The sequence below is a fragment of the Ixodes scapularis genome, unplaced genomic scaffold (assembly GCF_016920785.2).
Source record: "Ixodes scapularis isolate PalLabHiFi unplaced genomic scaffold, ASM1692078v2 PGA_scaffold1__304_contigs__length_218370807, whole genome shotgun sequence".
Lineage (NCBI taxonomy): Eukaryota > Metazoa > Arthropoda > Arachnida > Ixodida > Ixodidae > Ixodes > Ixodes scapularis.
In genome coordinates this window covers 132782799-132801605 of record NW_024609846.1, presented here as the reverse complement: position 1 = coordinate 132801605, position 18807 = coordinate 132782799, and the positions used below count along the sequence as shown (strand labels likewise).

The following is an 18807-nucleotide window of genomic DNA, read 5'->3' as shown; positions in this document are numbered from 1 at the left end:
ATTGCAGCAAAACAAGCTTCAGTGAAAGCGTCCCCAGTCGTTCTAAGTTCCGTCAATTAAATATGCCGTACCGCTTGTTTGGCTTAAGTATTGCTGCTTCAGAGCAAACTAGAAAATCTGGAATCCTCACCTTTGAACGACAGCGAACTGGCACCCGCTGGCTTGTGGGCCGTGGAAACTGCAAGAGAGATTTTTGATTAGTTACGTACAAGTAACAATTTTTTTCGAGTAGCTGCCTTCAGCACATTCAAATTACATGCACGGGACATAGATGCCTCATGCGACGGACCCCCTTCATCCTTGTTTTCCATTAACTCTGCTCACCTTCACCACCCACCTCCAATTTCTGCACTACTTCTTTAATCTCGATTCCCTGGTTCCCAAAGGCCATGCCATGGCTTGTGCCAGTCACAGGTGTGTCAGCTCTGCAACTGGTGCCATTGTGGCAAAGACGCCAAAGCACCTGGCGCTTGATGTGCTCTTTTAATATTTTGAGCATTGCTGAAAACAGGTGGATGGGTGTCTGGTATGCCCTTTGATTAGTTGCGGATCGTTTCGAATCAAAGGGTAGGCGCTTCTGCGATCTGAGCGCATGCTCGGTATTTAACAATAGTTGAAATTGAACTCTGCAGGAATCTTCAATCATAACAAACAGAATGTGCATGCCAAAAGGCTTAGCAATTGAAACACTCACCATCTATCTATTTTCGTTTCTTGTCCGCAAGAAGCTGTCGTATATGTAGCCTCCCTTGCTTAAGCCGCTCCTCCCTAGTGTCCCGGTTGGGTCTCGTCCTGATGAATCGTCGGTGGAGACCTGAGGTGCAGTCAACATCAGATTAGACCTTTTGAGACAGAACCATATACTTGCTGGGAGGAAGTACACCCAAACGAATTTTAGCCATGTCATTCATAGGGAGTTTTAAAATGAAAGGGCTGACGTAAAATGAGACGTCAATACTGACGCACCCCTTTTGCGAACCTAAAATTTTGAAGGCCTTGTCCCCCTCGCTAGGGGGACAAGGCACATGAATCCCGGCATGTGGATGAAATTTTTACCTTAAGATCCTGACTCAATGCCCATCCCCGAATATTCGACCACCACACTTTTAGAAAAAGATAACTTTTTAGAAAACACCAAGTCATCGACCACCCCTACAAAAGCCTGAACCAAGCCTACTCGTACCGTGGCTTGTTTGCTCCGTGCCGCCCCCGAGTTAATTCGGGCTGACAATGTTTCTTTTTTCAAATGGAACCCACATTCTTAGTTTCGGTTTCACTTGTAGAGGCAGGTGGATACTTTTGTAAAGCTTCCTCCCTATGCGCTTCAGAGTCAACATTTTTGCAATGGCCAACCCCCGGGCTTTGATTTTTGCGCTCCTTGACAAATGCTGAAACTCATATAGCAGTGATGTGATTGGCCTAAGCCATTTTGAAGCGCCTTTTGGAGCAGCCAAAACAGTGTTTTGGAGCAGAAAAAGTAGCTTTTAAAGCAGATATTCTAATAAAAATAAAAATATTTGTCTTAAATGCTGGACATGCGAAGAGAATCTTGCTCGCCGAAATAAACCAATTATGGTCAAGTTCGGCCACCTGGGAGTCTTTCAAGATGTAACTGAAATTCCAATGACATGACAGATTTCTTTTTGCTTTTCGAAACATTCTGCAAGGCTGGAGCAAGCTTTGCTTTAGCTTAGGGTAGTAATGAATGTCCAATTTCAATGTCTCCAAAGAGACATTGCGACATCCCACAAGTGTACAGTGCTGTAGGCGTTGCCAAGAAATTCCGAAAAACCGCTTGCCACCGTTTTACTGATTGCCGACGTGCCAGATTATCGTCAAAAGTAATTAAATGTAAAACAATGAATTGCAAGCGTCCCGGCTGGTGCCTCTATCGTGCAATTATGTTCGCATCGCTGGTTCGCATGCACGTGAGGGCAACTCCGGCTTGCAGGGTGCACGTGCTTTGTCGCGCGAGCGAAACGGCTGTTCGATCGAAACCGAAACCATGCCTTTCTGTTCCGTCGCAAACTGGTTGCCAAAAGTCTATGCAAAATGTAACTGCCCAGCATGCGACAAAAGAGTCCAGCGCCGCGTGCTTGCAAGGCCGGCAGGCGAGGTACGAGCTAAACACAGAAAAAAAGAACCTGAGCGCATTGATGCAAGACATCGCGAGCCAGGGTCGCTTTGTGCAACGACTGAACTAGAGACAAACAAGCGTTCTCTGTGGATTCAGCGTGCGGACATTCCCTTCTTTGCTTTAGCTCACTTCAACTTTTCTTCAGAACACATTTTGCACGTACCGGGGTCCCTCTCGAAAGAAAGCCCACCGAGAGAAACCTAGGTAATCAATACTTCGACACAGCAGTCTTTGAGTTAGAGAGGGATTTTTGTAGCAGCGTATGTTTTAAACAAGAATGTGAATGTTGATGAACATGCGGCGGTCCTTATGTTTCAGTTTAGGAAGCTCCATATCTGCAACGCCGTGTGCCCGTTGATTTCAGGAGCGAGAGCTTCAGCTCAAAAAGTAACTCCCGCCGCGCCGAAACATAGTTTTGTTTCACAGCGTCACGTCATGGCTGGTACCCAGCACGCTAGCGTCGACGGCATGGCGGAAAAAACCATGCAAAAAACTATGGACGATTGATGCAGGGTATTTTGTGTCGGGCGGCCGTTTGCGCCGCCTAGCTCATGCATGCTCAGTTACGGTACTTAGTTTAGTCTCAGTTCTGAAAGGCGACCAAAATTGGCCCTTTGGCGCAGGCTTGGCGCAGATTACCAATATTTTGGCAAAATGTAGCAGGATGTAGCAGGGTTAGCACCTTGGCGCAGTTTGGCACTATTGGCGCAGCCATCACATCACTGATATAGGCAGGCAATAGCTCACCTTGAAAATACTTGCTCTTGGTGGCCGAGAACAAACTCGTGTTCCTGATTGGCAGCCATGTGCAGCGAAGAATACCTGCACATATCCTAAAGAACCCAGTCTTAGTCTAACACAGATGCTTTGGCAGGACAGAGACACAAAAGCCTGACACAAGACCACTATAAAGACAGGAAATAGAGTGTCTGTCAGGAATAAAACACACAACTCAGATAGGCATCAATCACTCACCTTGAAAACACTTGCGATGAGCGGCAAAGAGCAAACTTCTGGCCTTGATTGGCTGGTGCTTGCCACCAAGACCTGCATGTATAAGAAAGAACCCAATCTTAGTCAAACTTGGGTGTTTTTGCAGAAGAGACACAACAAAATACCAATGCAAGACCACAACACATAGGAAACGGCATCCAAGAGGAATGCAACACAAAACTCATATTGGCGGGTAATAGCTCACCTTGAAAATACTTGCTCTTGGTAGCCGAAAACAAACTCATGTTCCTGATTGGCAGCCATTTGCTGCGAAGAATACCTGCACATATCCAAAAAAGAAACCAGTCTGAGTCTAACACAGATGCTTTGGCCGGACAGACACAAAAGTCTGATACAAACCACAAAAAGCAGGAAATAGTGTCTGCGAGAGATGAAAACAGACCCAGGTGGAGAGGCTGGTTCTGTTTCACCTTAGTCAAATAGTGTAGCTCATTTTGCTAAAACAATGCATATTTGCTAAAAAATGTATAATATATATTTTGCCCCATTTAGCAGAGTTTACTGGCAAGGGTACCTGTACACCAGAATAAGTCAGACTTAGTCAGTTTTTTTTTCTTTTGATGAGCGACAACAGAATCCTAAACAGGTGATGAAACAAAATATAAGCCTACCAAGCCAGGCTAGTTTGCCTTGATGCAAGTACAGTGCCTCGGCCGACAAATGAGGTTCTATTCTTGGTCACTTGTCATATTTGGTGGGAATAGTAAAGTAAATGAAAATAAGGCTATCTCTCTTGCAGCCGACAGCTGCAAACGAAATTCATATACCTCGGTAAACGACCTAAAAATAAAATTGGGTGGTGGCGAAGTAATTTATGGTGTCAAATTTCAAATTTACAGACTGTGTAGTTCTGGTTTAAGTCCTCCTGGTGTATATTTTTATCCTTATTGATTATATTTAAATTTATTATTATTTTTTAAGGCACTAGCAAATCATTTATATGCTAATTCACCTTTAGAAGTGTTTTAAGAATACTCCACAGCTTCCTAGTGCTCGTAATAAATTCTCAATAAAAGCGGCTTTCAATTTTTTTCTTGCTCTCGCTGCTGCTTGCTTCCTCACCCTTAAAATGCTGACAACTCGACACAAAAGTAATAAAAAAAATGTGCTTCAAATGTGATGAAGACGAGCATTTCCAAGTTGTACCCTTGCTTCATGCCCTGACCAAGCTACCATACCGTAGCTGAGTGCAGCGACGAATGGTCCCAGGTGCTGTGACCCGACCGTATATAGCCTTACAGTGGCGCGACTCATGCAGCCCCTATGCTTGATGATGGAGCCAGTGTGCGAGGTGCGACCTGCTTGAGCTGTGCAAGCCACAGCTTTACAGCCTGCAAAGGGTGGGAAGATGCCCCTCCCTTTGCAGAGCTTGCAATAGCTCAACAAGAAGCTATTGCAAGCACTAGGGAGCCAGTGTGTGAATAAAAGCACTTCTGGATGTGAATTAGTGTGTAAATCATGAGTCTATATGTTAAAACTTTAAAAAAAAGTATTATTTATAAATATAAAATATATATATATACTGTAAACGACTAAATTTTCGAGAGGACCTAATTTTCGCCGATTTTGCGAATCGCCTACAAACGCGAAAAATATGTTCCGCGAACAACTCGGGCAATATGTGAACACTACGGAAGCTACGCTCGATTCGCGAAAATTAGAACCCGCGAATAATTTCATATTTTCAGCTTTGGCCCGATTTGCAAAAAATTTGAGCCCGCGAAAATTAAGTCGTTAAGAGTATACTAAAAAAAAGGCAAAAAGAAAAGAAACGTCTCCAGGTGGGTTTGAACCCAGAGCTCCACTGCCCTTGATTTCAGTTCCCTAAGGCCCGCTTCAGACAGGGCAACCTTTCTAGCAATTTTCAGGTTGATGGCGGGTTGTTCCCTAGGTTTTCCCAGATCAGCACGAATTTCTGAGATCAGGTTCGGCTCAAAGCAGACAAGCAACTCGAACAAACTGGAGAAATTTGAAGCGGCAGCAGCCAATAAGGGACGCAATATTTTCACGTGACACCCCTGTGGTGGTGAGGATGACAGCTGAAGACTTGGTCCTGGTTTGAAATGGATCGTTTTTGGAAATAAACTTTTTTTCAGAAACATGAGTGAGTATTCTCAACGGCACTCAGAGATATAAAAACACGTTTTTAGCACGTAGTTGTGCGTCTATATAGTGCAAGAAAAATCAAATTTCATGATGATGATGGCAAGTCGTAGCAATTCGGTTGCAGCTTGTGAACGCAGGCGGCCCGTGTTACTGGTGTTGCGACGTTAAGTTGCTGGGGTAAATTGCCCCGTCTGAAGTGGGCCTTAGGCTCGCTTCCACCGTTCATGCTCAGCGAGCAAGTCCGCTTCAACCGTTCACACCTCAAGGCAAGCTGGACAGCTACAAGCCACCTAAATGTCTACCGCCGCATCCCCGGCCAGGTCGTGACGCGACATAACTTATTAAAAGTCTTGCTGTCACTGCCACGACCAGCCAGAGTGAAGTCGATAAAGAATCACATAAATCATTTCGTAGCTTTCTTGGAACGACCCCCCTCAAGGGAGAGTCGTCCCTCTGCCCTTCGTCGATTGTTGGACTGACGCGAAGCAACTAGCCGTCTTGGCCCAGCAGTTACAAATCATAGTGCTCATTAACTCGCCTGCCAGTGCTCCCGGTGCCAACCGCAATTTCCGCCAGTTTACCCGACACCCGCTGACAATCTCGTCTGCCAGTGTTCCCGGTGTCAACTGCCATTTCCACAATCTTTCCAACACCCACTGACAAACACCCATCTGCACTCCAGGCCTCGACAAGCGCTTACTTGCCTACCGCATCACCCCAAGCCTAAATCTGCAATGAGCCCTGGCTGCTTCCCCTCCTGCCACTCGTTATCCTGCCTTCCAGCGAACATGCAGTGGATCTCCTCTGCCTCTGAAGACGACTTTCTTACATCTTAAACGCGCTCCCCGTCTCCTGCCAACCACTATTCTGGGATACCCGAGAAAGCGTGTCTGCAACCTCGTTCTTCGAGCCCTTTAGGTACTCAGTTCGAGGAAACACCTGCTGAGCTCTGCCGTGAGACAAGTCGCCAAAATTTCAACATATTTGTCTCAACCGGCATCGATAGCGTTAGTGAACAACCCGCTCAATGAATCCGTGAGACTCCCTGGGGACGACTAGAAGCAGAGGCATACCGAACGAGCCCCACGTTGGATGCGCCATTTTAGTGTTGGTTTCATTATGGAGTTCGCTTACCTACTAATAATCACCGCAGAATCGGTATGCGCTCCGCCCGTCACCCTGGGAGTGACATACAGTAACAAGAAGACAGCGAATAAGTTGACTGTAGCTCACGGTTGCCCGTCGTTCAGAGCCGGCAGTCCAGGCACGCCGACCCTTGTTGTCGCCCGTCGATCAGAGCTCACAGTCGGAGTCAGTGTCCAGGCCTGCGGATCGTCCTTGCCACGCCAGCGCTGCGTAGGCTGGCTGTCCCGGGCTATCACTGCCCGAGTCTCGCTGCGGGACCACCCCAGGATCGTCGTGGCCTAGGCTAGATGGCCAGGACTCGCCGTTTCTACCGGTCCGGACTTCGAACCTCGCTGGTGAACCGCTCCGGGGTTCGGCATGGGCCAGGCCAGGCAGCCCGGCTCCAATGTTCCTGCCCAGCTCCAGCCTTGCTCAGCACGCACTGTCTCGCGCCAGCTCGTGACTTCTCCGCCGACCGTCTGTCCTGTGCCCTCTGCCTCGTCTTTCACCCTTGGCTCCCACGAAGTTAAGGAAAGGGAATGTACCATTATGTTCAGCGAAGTTCGGTGAGAAAACCCGTGACTCGAGCAGGAATGCAGTTATCCTTGATGTGACCCTATGAGACTCTCTTGCTGCCTTTGCTGGGGTTTATCTAACTGAAGTACCTGTACGAAAAGTAGAAGAAACATATGTGCATAACACTCATTATTCACAAGAAAATTTGTCAACATCCAAAATGACCCATGGAGAAAATTATGCGAGGAATTTGTCAGCCACGTTGGCCAAGTCACCTCTCGTGGCCAATGTTTCATTGCAACTTTAATTGTAGTAAACAATCATAGGGTATATTACAAAGTGCAATTTTGTTTTGTACGAAACTACAACACACAAAACAGCACTCTAATACAGTATGTATAGGGTTGTTCATTTTCGGGTAAAACCCGATTTTACCCGATTTTCACACCCCAAACATGTTTCAGAAAAATCGGGTTATACCCGATTTCTCCCCGAATTCTAAAACCACATAACCAACCTATTTCTTTTTACTCTGCGTGGAGTTCGCGTTGCACACACGCTATCTACCTGACCTCGGGAGAACAGTGACCTATAGTTCATTTCGCAAACTGCGTGCAGCACTGCGGACGCCTCCCCCCCCTACACCACTCTCAACCAACCGCCCAACTCACCGTGCCATTTTACGGAGGCCGGCTGAGGAAAAGCGACAATAGGCGTTGGGGCCTCGGAGGGACATTTCCGTCCACCCGCTGTGCAGGTGGAACCACCTCGGCACGCCATGTAGCTTTGACCCTGCTACATGCAGCTAATGAAATGCACTATGAATACCCTTTCGACCGCTCTTAGGTGTCGACGCCCAGCAAGGTCTCTGGGGTAGCATGGCCATCTCACTGGCGTCCGACCTTTCACACGAAGAATGTCCGAGTCTGTCAGTTGCGTAAACAGATCGGAAAAATTTAACAGGTTTATTGCATAGCGAAATATCTGCTCGAAGATAACCATCCCTCGAACGGTCGGGGTTTTTGTTGACATCTGAGGGAGAGGAGGATTCCGTGGGCGATGCTTCCCTTGAAGCGACAGACGGCAATCAAAGCTAGAAAACCCTGATGTCCCCCGATTACCAGCTTGAAACAGACCCCTAATTTTAACGTGTTAGCGTTAGGTAGCTTGTAATACCCTTTAATAATAAAAAAATTGTATCTTTTACTGAGTACATTTGTAAATTTAACCCCAAAAAACCCAAATTTCGGAATGTTCCCACAAAAAACCCGATTTCTCCCCGATTATCAGCTGAGAGATAGCACCCGAGTTTTACCCCCCCCCCCCCCCCCCCCCCCGAATTTAAAAAAATATAAAACCCGAAAAAACAAACAACCCTAAGTATGTAGAGGTACCTCTAAACAAATTCCAGGGTTTTATGGAGCCTCCTTCAGATAACCGATGTTGAACATAAACTATGTGCACCAAGGAGTGAGCAAACAGTGACTTCCAATTAGTCTCAAGCACCAGCGACATGTCGACAAGGAGTGCAATGTGTAGAATGTCGTCTAGAAGTGTGCAGCCAAGATGAAAAGGCGAGATATAGGCCTCCTGCGCTGAAGCTTTGAACAAACAGTAGCGCCCCCATTTTGGGTAGTACAAGCTCACCTGATTGAGCCTCGCACTACTTATGGAAGGTTGGTTGATCGTTTTTAATTTTGTGTGGTGCTGAAGAATGAAAAAACACCTTTGGACGCCAGAAATGAGCCTGACTCAACGTTGCAAGACAATCTAAATTGCCAAACTCATGACACCACCACTAGGGCACGCGTCTCTTATCTCTGGGTGGTGACGTTAGAACACCTGTGTCGCGACGCTTTCATTTTGTTTTCATTTTCATGTCTACTTTGGAACGCGTGAAACGGCATCTCTTGGCTCACGCACTTAGCGTCTTAGCTTTGACGGCGTTCGAATTTTTTTTGTTTCTTTGTATTTTCATCGCGATCTCGAGCTCCGCACCAGAGCAGGCACGCTTCTGCATGCGTGACCGTTTGAGACGCTAATATTTGTACTACCCAAAACAAGTCCTAACAAGTCCTTTTTCGCAGCACCCCCTGGGCAACGCAGGAGGCCAATAACGATATCAGAATAAGATCACACCAAAAAGGTTCCGTTACAATCTAGGCACAGTAATGAGTCAACCGACGTACAGCCGCGATTCACTTTGCGTTGAGGCGAAACATGGCCAACAAAATATAAAAAAAACGCGTTTTTTTTTTTTTTCTGTACATTATTTGCTTTGCACCGTTGATAGAAGGACAGTTGGGCGGCGTCACAAAGTCACTCGCTAGCGTTTTTCAAATTCGTTCATCGGCACTCATGGTCTACCCGGGAGGAGAAAAGTACGAGCTCAGAGCCGAGCTGCCGAGCGTCGATTGCAACTTTCCTAAAGAGAAGCTCCGGTAACACATCGGCGACTCGTCAGCTTCAAACAACGCCTCTTCGAACGAGCCTGACGCGCCAGCGAATCCAATGTGCCGAACGGTCGCGGCAGAAAGCACGCCGGAAGGAAGGGGGCTGGAGGCTGAGTATCCGAAAGAGACGCGGCGCTGGTTTCTACGTCCATTTCGCACATGAGATAACAAACTGGCAAAGCTAGCCGAGTGTGAACAGTGACTGACGTTACATTGGAGCACACGCAGTCGAAATGACGCCTGTAACAGAGCACAGCTAAAGGCTTCAACAGGGGACACATGCGTTCAAAAAGGCCGCGATTTAAAAACTTCACGTCTCCTTTCTATCCTTCGGTGCTTACTTTGATCCGCGTACACCAAAGCACTCAATGCTGCAAGTAATAGAGTCGTGTATACGTACCTTTCGAAGCAATTCAAAGTGTGTAGGTTTCGCTCGATGCCCACGAGCACAGAGTGCGACGAATGCCAATCATGCCGGCAGCGCGACCAGCGCGACGGCGCCGGCTGGCTGGGCTGGCCGGGTCGCCCGGTCGCGCAACCGACGCCCGCCCGCTGCGCACTGCGCCTGCGCATGCTCGGCTTGGCAACTCTCTCAGCGCGGGGCGCGGGCTCGCCGGGCGGCCGGGCTCGCTCCCTTTGAAGTTTGAACAGTTCGAAGTTCAAACTGCTTCCGGAACGCGAGCTTGCGCGCGCGCGCGCGCGCGCGGGTTGGCGATGGAAATTAATTTTCTCGAAAAACGAGGCTGTAACGTATGGTTTGATGGCGCAAATGCACGTATTTTTCACGTCCTTTTTTGTACAGTGTGTGAATCTCGCGAAACAGGCGACGAAAAGTGCTGGGTGAAATGTGCTCGCATGTCGTCGTGGATTTTGTGTACCACGTAGGATTACACAGAAAGGTGGGTCAATATCGATAAATGTGCGCGTAAGAAGCAACTACTTGCACGTGACCTGTCAAACCTATTCACCCTTATTATTTTATCGTGCGAACCGACATTGTCACGTATCGCGTTCGATTTCGGTCCCAACACCGGTAACTTCGAATAGTATATCGTGTTTGATGTTGTATTTCTCACGTCGTATTCGATGTGGTGGTTTGTGTACCAAAACCGATAGTTTCTTGTTGTATTGCGATGTTGTGTTGCAACATCGAATTGTATCCCGGTACGTTGGGTTTATCGTTTGGCGATCAACTTTTGTTGCATTACAACTGCAATAAACATTTGTTGGAAAACGATCACTCCAATGAGCACGTCGTTATTGGTCTTTCTCATTAAAAGGTAGGTCGCGGCGGGTGTTCCGGCTAGTTATTCTGAATGGTTTGGTGGTTGTCTAGCATTTTAAGCGCGTGAGGCTGTGTGTACTGTGTGCCGTACTAACAGCTGTACATACTTGCACTGTCGATCAATGTGAATATGTTCGCAACGCAGAACGTTCATGTTATGTGTGATTCCACACCCAATATATTTCTCGCGTATTGCCGTGTGGATATGCCAACGTAATTCATGTTGGTAACTTGGTATCCGCGTTCTGAGATATATGCACGCGATATCATATTGTATTCTCCTTTGGTCCCATGATTGACGACCGATATTTGTATATCGTGTGGCCGTACAGTATGTCCATGTCGGTTCCCAATATGCACGCGACGTCGTATTCGATTCCAATAACCGTAAGTTCTATCGGGATATTGTGCTCCGATATCGTGTTGTATACCAATAACCGTAAGTTATATCGGGATATTGTGCTCCAATGTCCTGTTGTATACCAATAACCGCATACTATATCGGGATATTGGGCTCCGATATGAATTCCCATCGTGCGTATTGGGTTAATGGGATAACAATAAGTTTTTATTGGTTTCTACCATCTTCATTGGAATACAATATTTCCAATAAGCCGAGTTCATATTGGCCTTTTTCAATAGGGATAAAAAAAATTATATGGCGTCCTCAGTTGTACACATTGTGACACAACATCAACAGATTCAGAAAGGCCGAAGAATTACTTTATTTCAAACATAACGCCCAAAACAACTACACTTTCAACGATTTTGTCTGGGATTCTGCCAAAGAAAGCTGTTAGATGCCTACTTAGTATGAAATTCGAAAAAGCAGTCATTCGCAGCGGAGGAACACAGGAAAATTCGACATTTCCTGCGGCGCACACGTGACTTTGACCTGCAGCCTTCCTTCCGACAACGTTGCGGAAATGATGCTGCCACATGCTGTGGCCAGTGTTCTTTGCCATCAAATCGCACGGAGTTCGTTGGGAGAGGCTCATCGTTGTGTGCTGACTTGGATTGCTTCTGCGCACTTTCGTAGCTTGGCCGTCCTCTCTTCTTTTCAACTGGCTTGTTGGAGAGCAACAGGCTGAAAGCTATGTCCGTCTGGAACTCGAGCATGTCCTTGACGCTCTTCCGCGGAAGGCCTTCCGTGGTCGCATCCCTGAGTTGGCAATAGCCAAAGATGCAGAATGTGAGATTACTCTCACAAGCCATTTCTTTGTCTTGGCACGAATTGGGTAAAGGGACATGATGAAGTCAAGCTTGTCCACACCACCCATCTACTTATTGGACTCCAAGACTGCTTGGGGGCGCTCAATCTCAATGTACTCTTTTGTTGAGGCTCCCCACCTTTTGACATGTCGGGGGTCACCCACACCAATTTGTTTAGATGCTACGTTCACCAGGTCGTTGTCCTTCCATTGGATCAGCACTAAGTCGCCTTCTTCAGTCACCTTGGTGTCCATCGTCCCCCTTTCGTCTTTCCTCATCTCTTTTTCTCCCTTCAGCTTACAGCCACTCATTCTGTTTGATTTGATAGTTCCTGTGGTTAGGATGCCTATCTCATTTAGCTCCCTCAGGAGTGGAACTTAAGTGAAATAATTATTAAAAAAAACACTTCAAGTTCTTGTGATGTGGAAAGTTATCCTGAAGTCTCATCACAACTGACCCGCCGAGTCCAAGATGAGAGTACTGAGGATCAATGCCGGTGCCCTTTCCCTGGTAGACTTAAAAGTCATGCGCTAAGCCGTTACTGCTGCATCGAACGAAGATTTTAACGCGAGCAGGGTTTGGCTTGCTCTTAATAACCTGTTTGGCAGCAACCCTCCCTGTGAAAGGCAGCATCTGCTCATCAATGCTACTGTGCTCAATTGCTTCCAGCTCCAGGCACCGCGTCCTAACTGCCTCCAAAAGAGGTCTTACTTTCCAGAACTTGCCTGCGCTCGACGGATCTCTTGTTGCATTCTGGTCTGTGATGTGCAGAGGACAACGAATCCTAAAAAATGGGTTGACCGGCATCGAGTCTATTAAATATTGAGGACATTTCTCGCTAAATGTGGATACGCGCCCGACTACACATCTCACAGGAAAAGAAGACCAAGGAGCATGTGCTAAGAAGAAGATGAAGTGAGGCTACCGGCGCGAGCAGAGCTAGTTGGAACCGTTGATCGATGCAACATCAACCTTCAAGCGCCCTCCATATGTCTAGACTGTAAATATGTTCTATAAATCTCTTTTGTAAACCGGAGTGATCCAAATTATCGAATATTTTGGTGCCGAAACCCGGGACTCCAGCGACAATACGAGATCAGCGAACAGCGAACATGGAGCGGCTCCAGACGAAAAGGTTGGTGACGCGAGCCGAAATTGAACATCTAAGCGAGAAGATCCAAGCGGCGATGTCAATTGAGGATTTCAGGCCTCATCACGAAGAACGCCTCGCAGAAATAACGGACGAGCTGGATGTCCTGGCAAGGGAACTCAAGGAGCAAGATGCGCTCATCGAGGACCACGTAAAGAGCGAGAACCTCGCCGAAGAATACAGGGCCGTCAGGGAGACACAAAGTGTGATCACCCGAATGCGGACACGTCTTCGACGCCTAGAGACAAGGACATCGTCATCTATCGAGAGCAGAGTCACCGAGACCACAGAACGATCGACCAATCAAACCCAGAGCCGAGCTGGACAGCTTGAACTTCCAAAGCTCGAACTCCAACGGTTTGATGGAGAGAAGTTGAATTGGCTTCCCTTCTGGGAGCAGTTCCGACAGGCGATCCACGACAACATCGAGCTCTCCGGCGTGGAGAAGTTTCTATACCTGCGGACGGTGCTGACGGGCAAGGCGGCGGCGGCGGTAAGCGGCATTCAAGCAACGGAGAGCAGCTACGCTTATGCCGTGGAGCTTCTAAAAGAGAGATTTGGCAAGAAAGACGTCCTTGTTCAAGAACACCTCACGCAGCTGCCGAACCTGCCGAAAGTGAAGGCGCTGAGTGACGTCGGAGCCCTCCGTCGTTTACACGATCACGTTCATTGCAACATCGCTTCGCTGAGGACTCTGGGCACCGACTCTGACAGCTACGGGGCAATGCTGTGTGCTGCGTTGTTCTGCGTCCTGCCCGCTGACTGTGCCGTGGACTTCTACAAGAGTCAGAGTACTAGTAATGAAACACCGGAAAGCTCAAATCTTGAGGCTGTCCTGCGATCGATGCGTGTAGAGCTGGATAGCAGAGAGAAGGTATACGACGGCAGTACACGGGACCAACCGCAACCTCTGAAAATACACAGCGACAGAGATCGATCAAGCGACAACCTCCGAGGAAAGGGGTCTGCTGCTTCCCTCGCAGTTGGTGCCAAACCCTCAAACGACGGGTGCCCTCTTTGTTCCTCCGAATTACATGAAGCGCCGCAATGTAACTCTGCGATTCCGATCGAAGAAAAGAAGAGACGGCTAAGGAGCGAAGGGAGGTGTTACAGATGCGCGAAGCGAGGACACACCTCAAAAGAATGTCGAAATCGGTTCCTTCGCTGCGACAAATGTGGCCGACGCCATATCACTCCACTTTGCGGTACGTCACCTCCGTCTTATCAAGGAGCGACCGGCACTACCGAGCTCCACTCCCTGGCGTCTTTGAATGCCATCAACAAGAACGCCGTAATGCTAAAAACGGCTCAAGTATGGGTAGACGGACGAGACCGGAAGCGTCTTGCTCGCTGTCTGTTTGACGGAGGCAGCCAACGTTCATTCGTCACCGAGCAGCTCTCACGAGAGCTGAGGTTGGAAGTGATCGGCGAGGAGGAGGTGACCATCTATTCGTTTGGCAGAACAGCCGGTGGAACTACAAGAAAACGTCAGCTAGTGCGACTTTGGTTGCGAAGCCAATACAGCCGCAAAGAACACTGCTTGGAAGCCCTTGAAATAGAAAACATCTGTTCTGACCAGTTGGTGCTTCCCGACAACGTGGTTGACATTGCTGGCGTGGGAGAGCTAGAATTAGCCGATGTAACCCTTTCACCCTTCCTTCATTCCAAGCGGAGCATTGAAATCCTAGTGGGGGCAGATCAATATTGGAATATGGTGAGCGGGGAAGTCCGCAAGATATACGGATCCTTGGTCGCGCTGAAGACGGACTTTGGCCGGACACTGCAGGGCCCAGTTCCTCAGGTTTCTTCTGTGCTGTCCTGCACTACTGTGGCCGTCTTGAACACCGGCGTCGCAAAACCGACCTTGAGCCTCTCAAACGAACTTCGAGCCTTCTGGGAGTTGGAGAGCCTCGGAATCTCCGTGAACGACTCTCCGCGCGGAAAAGAGGAAGAACAAGTAAGAGAAGATTTCACTTCCTCCCTAGCTCTGGTCATGGGCCGTTATGAGGCAAACCCCTAAATCGACCCCTAGAGAACAACGAAGCCGTTGCGCTACAGCGTCTAGACAAGTTGGTTCGGCGTTTAAAAGGCAACACCGAAAGACTGACGCAGTACGACTCAGCGATCCGTAGCTACCTGAAAGAAGGTTTTGCTGAAAAAGTGCCAGCAGGCGAGATGGATACCACTTGGAAACGAGTTTACTACTTGCCTCATCGTGCTGCTTTTAGACCTGACAGTTCTACGACTAAGATACGCATCGTGTTTGATGCGTCTGCAAAGGCACCGGGCTGTCTGTCCCTCAACGATGCATTGTCTACGGGCCCAAGCCTCAATCCGGACATGTTACAGCTGATCATCAACTTCCGACGTCCTGCGATTGCCTTCACCGCAGATATTGAGAAGGCCTTCTTACAGATTCTGATCAGGCAGGAGGATCGTGATGCCCTTCGCTTTTTGAGGTGCGCACGTTCCCCTACAGAAGACTTCACAAGTTCGGAGATTGAAGCATGGCGTATGACGCGCGTCCCATTTGGTGCAACGAGCAGCCCTTTCATGCTGGCAGCGACTATCGAGCACCACCTGGCCAACGTCTCAGACGACTTGTCTGAGACTGCAAAAGTACTGGACGAATGCCTTTACGTGGACGACTTGATTGCTGGCACTGAAATGCTTGAAGAAGCAACAAACTTCTACATGGAAGCCCAGCAAATATTGAGCGCAGCAGGAATGAAGCTCAGGAAGTGGAGTTCCAACAGCGATTCATTGCAACAACGATGTGACGAAGATGGGGTTGGAAGCCTCTCCTGTGATACTCCCACACCGAGGTCAGGTGTGACGCGTGTTTTGGGACTTGAGTGGAATAGATAGAGGGACGAGCTTAAATACTCTTTAGAAAGCACGTTGGAGCTTCTGACAATCAACCGTGACACAAAACGCTTTGTACTGCAAGCATCAGCGAGAATTTTCGACCCCCTCGGCCTCCTCAGCCCAGTGACGATAACAGCCAAGATGTTATTTCAAGAACTTTGGGCACTTGGGCTGGACTGGGACACTCCGCTACCTCCAAGCGTAAGTCTGAGATGGAGCAACTGGATAAAAGCTCTGCATCATCTCGAGGACATTTCGATCCCTCGTCGCTATGCTGCATACGGCGGTCGAACTGAGCTGCATGTCTTCACGGACGCTAGCCCCCAGGCCTATGGGCCAGTCGCGTATTTGCGTAGTGACTGTGATAACCAGACGACAGTGACCCTCGTTATGGCCAAGACGTGCGTTGCGCCAGTAAAGACCTTGACTCTACCGAGACTGGAACTGATGGGAGCGTTGCTGGGCGCTCGACTATGTGCCTACTTTAAGGGAGTTTTTAAGCCGGATCTCTCAGAAGTGACGCTGTGGACAGACTCAATGATTGCTCTACACCGGGTAAAGGGCCTGGCTACTCAATGGAAACCATTCGTGGCAAACCGAGTTATGGAGATTCAACAAAGGACAGAACCCAGTAACTGGAGACACTGCCCTGGAGCTGAGAACCCGGCGGATTTACTAACCAGGGGCGTCCCTCCGGACTGTCTACAGAAGTGTGACCTGTGGTGGAAAGGACCAAAGTGGCTGGCAGAGTCACCCACATGTTGGCCTACTATGCCCATTGGTAGCTAAGATACCGCAGCCAATGAAGAAAGAAGAACTTCAGAACTAACTGTGAGCCACACTGCTACGAGCTCCTGTACGCCTGTGGTAAACATCGGAAAGTTTGGAGAATTGAATCGCCTACAACGGGTCACTGCTTGGATGCTACGTATTGTCAATAATTGTAGATACACAAAAGAGAATTTCCAGGGCCCACTCAAACCTGAAGAGATAAGGGAGGCACGTCTTAGGTTGCTCCGTCAAGTTCAAAGGGAAGCCTTTGAGGATGAACTAAACCAACTAGAATGAGGCGAACAGTGCAGTGGCTCGTCAGACCTGCGCACTTTGAATGTATTTATAGATGACAGGGGGCTGCTACGACTGAGAGGACGCCTACAACATTCAGACCTCGATTATGAGACGACACATCCTGTCGTTTTGCCTTCGACGCACCACTTTCTGGAACTACTGATGTTTAGCACACATCGACGGCTGCTACATGCAGGGTGCATGGACACTCTAACTCAGCTGCGTGAGACGTTCTGGATTATACAAGCTTGACAAGTAGTTAAGAAGGCCTTGAGCCGTTGTCTTGTCTGCAGAAGGATGAGCAGCAAGAGTGCGACTGAACCAGTCGCGCCGCTTCCACGAGACCGAGTGTTGGAGGCGGACCCTTTTGCAGTCACGGGGCTCGACTTCGCCGGACCTGTCCTCACCAAGGACGAAGGCAAGATAAAGAAATCATACATTCTGCTACTGACCTGCGCAGTCACTAGAGCAATACATCTGGAGGTGGTGAGCGACTTGTCTACAGCTAGTTTCCTTTTGGCATTTCGTCGCTTTGTGGCCCGTCGCGGACTATGCCACACGATCTACTCTGATAATGCACAGACTTTCCACCGAGCGTCTGCTGAATTCAGAAAGATATGGAAAACAATGAGAGAACAGGAGTCACTCAACTACCTGTCCAGTCAAGGCATCAACTGAAAATTCATCGCTCCACGAGCGGCTTGGTGGGGCGGGTTTTCGGAGCGAATGGTTCGATCAGTTAAGACCCCTCTGAAAAAGGTTCTGGGGTGCAGTTACGTAACTCATGAAGAGCTGAGCACCATATTGACGGAGATAGAGGCTGTGATTAATTCTCGACCTTTGACCTCCATCTCCTCTCACCCGAACGAACCAGAACCATTGACACCCGCACATTTCCTTGTCGGTAAACGACTGACTTCCTCGCCAACTCGTGGAGGAGAGCCAATGTTGTCATCAGCCAACGATCTAACTCGCCGTTGGAAGTACCGTGAGACGCTATCGACCACCCTATGGAAGCGCTGGCGCCAGGAATATCTCTGTACCTTAAGGTCATTTCATCACAGCACACCGGCAGCCTCGAGTACTTTACGGGTGAATGACTTGGTGCTACTGCATGACGACTTCCATCCGCGACAAACTTGGAAAACTGGCCGCGTCGTGCAAGTGTTCGCGGGACGAGACGGCCACGTCCGATCCTGCGCGGTCCGTTTGTCAGGAGGAACAACGATTAGGCGTCCCATTCAACTGTTACATCAACTGGAAGCTCATAACGAATGAGCAATGCTCATTCGGCGGGGAGGATATTAAATATTGAGGACATTTCTCGCTAAATGTGGATACGCGCCCGACTACACATCTCACAGGAAAAGAAGACCAAGGAGCATGTGCTAAGAAGAAGATGAAGTGAGGCTACCTTCGCGAGCAGAGCTAGTTGGAACCGTTGATCGATGCAACATCAACCTTCAAGCGCCCTCCATATGTCTAGACTGTAAATATGTTGTATAAATCTCTTTTGTAAACCGGAGTGATCCAAATTATCGAATAGAGTCCGCGATAGCTGGTATGCGGGTACCAACATGCCAATGCATCCGCACCCTTGGAAATTTCAGAACTCCCATGTACATGAGAATGCCGAAGAACGTCTTGAGTTCCTCAACTGAGCAAGAGAGTTCAACTCCCGTGTTTTGAAGGACATAGATGTTCGAAAATCTTGTGAGATCTTCAAAGACTACATCCGTGAAGTACCGCATAAAGTATTGCAGCGGCTCGTCTGGAGTTGAACCACCAAGTGGCTGGTAGGTACACCGTGTGTCCACCGGGTCGAACGGTCAAGTGGACCAAGTCACAACTGGCTTCTTCTTTATGGTGGGTG

General features: G+C 48.5%; 1 pseudogene; it reads right to left on the bottom strand.

Moving 5' to 3' along the window:
* Nucleotides 1-11440: 11440 nt before the first annotated feature.
* Nucleotides 11441-18763, bottom strand: LOC115323105 (annotated as a pseudogene).
* Between the last annotated feature and the right edge of the window lie 44 nt (nt 18764-18807).